Below are 6,653 nucleotides of genomic sequence, written 5' to 3'. Positions count from 1 at the left end.
CTTATTTAACAACACTTTCAGTCTCTCCTCTCCTTAAAGGAGTAACAAGCCAAAGTAAATTTTGCTTTATTGCCATTTGCTTTCTGTATCATGAACACTCTGGAACTCAACGAGGTATCTTGAGTTTTACTTTGGTCAATGTTTTCATTATTTATAATAAGAGTTCAAAGACTTCCTGAATGACATTTCACAATAGCGTTACTCCTGAATTTACCTGCTTCCCTGAGGGTCGGAATTGCCATCAATGCTTCAAAAAGTCAATCTCAGCTAAGGACATCTCTCTATCCACCAGCAGACATCCATTCATCAGCAGAAGATGCAAATATTTTATAGAACATGAGCTTTATTTTTTATTATGTAGGACCAAATAGAAAATTTTATTATTAACATTTAAGCTATTTTTTTCCAGCCCAAGATAATGAACTTTATGGGAAGAAAAAAAAGCATGTGGGCTCTAAAATGTTTTAATAGGAAATTATTTGTTTACTGAGTGCCTACTGTGTCCCAGAGTGTTAGTATTGTTGGTGCAAAGACAATTAGCTATATTCTATGCCCTTAAGGAGTGCAGAGTCTAGTGGAATAGACAAGGCTAACTGTGTTAGGGCTAAAGGAATAATTTCCTTCTGAGTATAGTGGACTTTTTTGGACCTCCTTGGAGGAAGGAAGGCCCTCCTTGCTTGTTCTGGTCGGATGGGCACTGTGGGAGGGACCAGACATCCATCCTTGAGGGAGATGGACCAGACATTGAGACTCAGGAGACGTATTTCCTTACCCACCCTACCTCCCTCTTTCCCTTCCTTCTCTCCTTCCTTTCTCACAAAATTTCTCCTCTGCCCACTGCCAAGACTTTCTCCCCATCCGCCCACAACTGTCTACTCTTTATTTCCTTTCACAAGGGAGGAAAGACTTTTTGTTGGATATTTCGCCCCAAAGGGAAAGAAAAAGATACCCAAGTCTCTCTGCTTCTTTAAGGCATTTGGTCTCAAAAGCATTTTTACAACAGCCCTTCCAAGGGCCACTCCTCTGTCTGCTGAAGTTAGGTGATGCTCTGGAGTCAAGATCCCTTTCTTTGCTACAAAAGGGAAGGGGATTGATTGGGCTGAAGGCAGCCCTTCATGCACTTGGAAGGCTGCCATTACGTTTGTTGAGTTTATTGCAAGCCTGCTTCAGGGTGCTGTTGGCTCATTAAACTCAGTTTCTTAATGTACAAGAAACTTGATAAGACCTGAAAAGACCATCTGGACTATACTAGGGGCAATGCTAGCTCTTTATACCTCCAAATTACCTACACTTTAAAATAAAATGTTCAGTTTCACTCTGACAAATTAAATCTTATCTCCACCAGGAAACAGGCAGAAGGATTTCTTAGTAGTTTCCTGATCTCCTTTTGTATTGTTTGACTTGAAACATGATAGTATAGATTTTTACATCATATTTTTATACAAAGTAAATTAAATTATGGGCTTCCCTGGTGTCTCACATGGTAAAGAATCTGCCTGCAATGAGAGAGACCGAGGTTCGATCCCTGGGTCGGGAAGATCCCCTGAAGAAGGGATTGACCAGCCACATGCCAGGAGAATGGCTATTTTTGCCTGGAGAATTCCATGGACAGAGGAGCCTGGCGAGCTACAGTCTATGGGGTTGCAAAGAGTCGGACATAACTGTTAATAAAATCAACCATATACTGATTATCTGGTTTGAGCCATTAGTACATTCTTAACACACTATTGTCATTTTAAACACATCATTTTCATTTCAAACTACAATCATGCAAGACAGCTAGTATTGTTCAGTTCAGTTCAGTTCAGTCACTCAGTCGTGTCCGACTCTTTGCGACCCCATGAATCACAGCACGCCAGGCCTCCCTGTCCAGCACCAACTCCTGGAGTTTACTCAAACCCATGTCCATTGAGTCAGTGATGCCATCCAACTATCTCATCCTCTGTCATCCCCTTCTCCTCCAGCCTTCAATCCCTCCCAGCATCAGGGTCTTTTCAAATGAGTCAACTCTTCTCATGAGGTGGCCAAAATACTGGAGTTTCAGCTTCTGCATCAGTCCTTCCAATGAACACCCAGGACTGATCTGCTTTAGGATGGACTGGTTGGATCTCCTTGCAGTCCAAGGGACTCTCAAGAGTCTTCTCCAACACCACAGTTCAAAAGCATCACTTTTTCGGCACTCAGCTTTCTTCACAGTCCAACTCTCACATCCATACATGACCACTGGAAAAAGCATAGCCTTGACCAGATGGACCTTTGTTGGCAAAGTAATGTCTCTGCTTTTTAACATGCTATCTAGGTTGGTCATAACTTTCCTTCCAAGGAGTAAGTGTCTTTTAATTTCATGGCTGCAGTCACCATCTGCAGTGATTTTGGAGCCCCCAAAAATAAAGTCTGACACTGTTTCCACTGTCTCCCCATCTATTTCCCATGAAGTTTTGGGACCAGATGCCATGATCTTAGTTTTCTTACTATTTATCAAATGAAAACAAAACAAAACAAAACAAAACCGAGCATCAGAAAGGTTAAGTATCTTTTCCAAAGTCACTCAGCTAGTAAATGACAAAGCCAAGATTTAAGCATGGATGTGTATAGTCACACTACAAAATGTATATATTTACATGTCAGTAAATTATATGCTAAATTACCCTCAAGCTTATTTTTTTCAAGAATAGTTGTAATTCAGATACAAGCTTTTCCTTTTCCACCTTAAAAGCTGGTTTTGGGAAAGGTGATGACAGTTGATAATAGATGTCAACAATTTTTAGAACTGAGAAAGGAGGTTAGTTTTATTGGTCATAAAATGTGAATCCTTGATTTTTAATTAATAATAATGTAATAAAACTAGACTAGGATTATAGGAGATAGGCAATATTTGGAGAATTAGAAGTTGTAAGTGTAAGAGGCCTAATTCCTCATTGCCCCTAGTAGGAAATCAATAGAAACAAAAATGGGGATATCAAGAGAAAAAAGTTTAAACCTGTGTTAGAAACATGGAGATAAATATCAGAAGACACAGGCAAAAGAGTTGAAAGTAGTCCCTCATGTAGCAGGAGCTGAGAATGTGGAGGACTGGAGCCTTATAGTATACTTGACTTTTAAAATTAAAGTCAAGTCTTATCCTGTTGCAAAATAAAATTAAACAAATGCATTCACACTGTAGCCCTGGAGGAAGGTATGGCAACCCACTCCTGTGTTCCTGCCTGGAGAATCTCACGGACAGAGGAGCTTGGCAGGCTACAGTCCATGGGGTCACAAAGAGTGGGACAGAACTGAAGCCACTTAGCATGCATGCATGCACATTGTAGTTGACTTAGAAAATATACATTAATATAAGAAGAACAAAGATTGTCTCTGAATAATTTCACCACCCAAAGTTAGCCATTAACAGCATGTTGTCCTTCAGCAAAATTTTTTTTGTTATAAACTAAATATATTTAAGTATGTTCACACACATATTAAGGAGAATTGTGTTTTTTAATTGTTTTTTGGTTGCACTTGGTCTTCGTGGCTGCAAGTGTGCAGTCTCTGGTTGTGGTGAGTGAGGGCTACTCTTTGTTGCCTAATAAGGTGATAAGGCTTCTTATTACCGTGACCTCTTTTGTTGCAGTGCACTGGTTCTAGACACACAGACCTCAGTAGTTGTGGCCGGCAGGCTCCATGGTTGTGGCTCCTGGGCTTTTGAGTGCAGGCTCAGAAGTGGTGGCACATAAGCTTAGTTGCTTTGTAGCATGTAGAATCTTCCTGGACCAGGGATCAAACTCATGACCCCTGTACTGGCAGGTGGATTCTTATGCACTGCACCACCAGGGAAATCCAAGAATTGTGCTTTTTAAAGTACTTAATATGAGAGGTAGTCTCATTTAATTAAAATTTTTTTGAATTTTTTACATAATATTCAATTATTTGAACTTTATGTAATTAGCCATTTTCTTGCTGTTGAACATTTGGCTTTTAAAATATATTATTTCATTTAGTCATTACTATAGCATTTTGAGTTACTTCTTATTATGTATGCTAAGTGGCTTCAGTCACCCTGACTCTGCGACCCTATGGACTGCCACCTGCCAGCCTCCTCTGTCCAGGGGATTCTCCAGGCAAGAATACTGGAGTGCGTTGCTGTGCCCTCCTCCAGGGGATCTTCCCGCCCCAGGGATGGAACCCCCATCTCTTATGTGAGGCAGGTTCTTCGCCACTAGTGCCACCTGGGAAGCCCTCTTCTTATTATAATCCTTTTAATTTATAAAAAAAAAAACAACCTTGAAAAGGTTACATAATGTTAGATAGACATCTTAACCCTCAGTACCTCAGAATGTGACTGTATTTGGAGATATGGCCTTTAATGAGGTAATCAAATTAAGATGAAGTCACTAGGGTAGGCTCTAGTCCAATATGACTAGTGTCTTTATAAAAGGAAATTAGGACACGAACAGGTGCAGAGGGAAGATGCAGGGAGACACAGGGAGAAGAAGAATCATCATGTGAATACCTCACTCAGAAGAAACCAACTCTGATGACACTTTTTGGGAAATTGATTTTTATTGGGGTTTAGTTGCTTTACAATGCAGTTTTAGTTTCTGCCCTGAGGCAAAGTCAATTAGCTTTATGCACACATATATCCTCTCTTTTTTGGATTTTCTTTCCAGTTAGGTCACACAGAGTATTGAGTAGAGTTCCTGTGCTATCCAGTAGGTTCTCATTAGTTACCTATTTTATACATGGTAGTGTATATAGAGGGCTTTCCCTGGTAGCTCAGCTGGTAAAAAAATCAGCCTGCAATGCAGGAGACCCCAGTTCAATTCCTGGGTCAGGGAGATCCCCTGGAGAAGGGATAGGCTACCCACTCCAGTATTCTTGGGTTTCGCTGGTGGCTCAGACAGTAAAGAATCCACCTGCCACGAGGGAGACCTGGGTTTGATCCCTGGGTTGGGAAGATCCCCTGGAGGAGGGCATGGCAACCCACTCCAGTATTCTTGCCTGGAGAATCCGCATGGACAGAAGAGCCTGGTGGGCTGCGGTCCCTGGGGTCACAAAGAGTCGGACACGACTGAGCCAGCGAGCACAGCACAGCGGCAGTCTATCTATGTCAATCCCGACCTCCCAGTTCACCCCACCCCCTTTCCCCACTTGGTGTCCATGGTTTGTTCTCTACATCGGTGTCTCTATTTCCTCTTTGCAAATAAGTTCATCTGTACCGTTTTTCTAGGTTGCACCTATAAGTGTTAAAATACGATATTTGTTTTTCTCTTTCTGACTTACTTTACCCTGTATGATAATCTCTAGGTCCATCCACATCTCTGCAAATGCCACAATTTTGCTCCTTTTTAAGCTGAGTAATATTCCATTGTGTATATGTACCATATCTGATGACACTTTCATCTTGGACTTCTAGCCTTTCAGAGCTGTAAGAAAATGCACAGACCTGGTTGGTTTGGCCGCCCAGTCTGTGGTGCTTCATTTTGGCAGCCCTAACAAACACAGATACCTGGGGTACCTATGGTGCCTATGGCCATGTCATCAGAGAAGGCTAAATCTGGGTTCAAAATACAGGTGTTTTGAATCCAAATTTCAGATCACAAGCTTTCTCTTTCATACTCTGCGCGCGCGCGCACACACACACACACACACACACACACACACACACACACGCACAACTCGTGAACACACGTGCATTTGGCTTCCCTGAAAGGCAGGATGTATCTCTTTGCACACAAGTTGACGCTGCCATCTCCTCCCTTTGCTATTATTTCCATTCTTCTCTTTGTCTCTTCTTATAACATGTCTATTTCATTCTTCTACCTCTTTCCCCTTCTGCTACTCTTTCCATGGAAGTGCATGGGCCATTTTTCTCGCCATAAACATCTGTTTTGGAATAGTTACAGATCTATTTTTTATATCCTGACTTGTAGGTCTGCAATCATCTTACATTCTGTTTCCTTAAATTATTCTTCAAGGCACATCTGGTTGAGAACATGATGTCACCAAAGGCTCTCAGGTGTGGATTGGGATTGATAGAGAAACAAACTCCATGGCATGATGTAATTTGTAACATGAATTGAGATTTGATGTGATCAAAGAAAAAGAATATAGTCATTGGCTTGGGATATTTTTGATTTGCAACTGCCAGGGTTTTTCATAGTTTATCCTTGTCATACTCTCAGGAAATTATTCCCCCCTCCCCCGCCTCTAAAATCTCACCTTCTCCAGGATCCTAAGATCAATGAAAATAAGCAACACTTTTTGTTTGGAGCTATTCTTGTCTTTATTTGAGCAGGTGCTAAATAATTATAAACACGCTTAACATTTAAAGGGTGTGCTTCCTTTTAAGTCCTTAAAGCACATGTTCACATTCATGTTTCCAATCTAGAAAGAAATTTCAAAGAGAAGAAACAAAGAGAACAATAAGATTTGAAACTCTCGAATCTTGACTAGTTCTGGTAAATAGAAATGGGACAAGTAGTTCTACTGTCCAAATCAGTATTTCATTTTTGAGAGAATGGAAGTCATTCTGGCTTAGAACCCCTTCAGAAATGATGAGGGCTTTGAGCTCTTCTTTTTTTCACTGTGCAGATATGAGTTATGTGTATTTTCTGAGGAGTCACAATTGGTAAATGTGTTGACATCCAGAGATTAGTTGTGTCATGCCTCTATTT

Source organism: Cervus elaphus, chromosome 26 (assembly GCF_910594005.1).
Source record: "Cervus elaphus chromosome 26, mCerEla1.1, whole genome shotgun sequence".
Taxonomy (NCBI): Eukaryota; Metazoa; Chordata; class Mammalia; order Artiodactyla; family Cervidae; genus Cervus; species Cervus elaphus.
The sequence above is the reverse complement of the archived record's forward strand: the minus strand, read 5'-3'. Positions refer to the sequence as shown.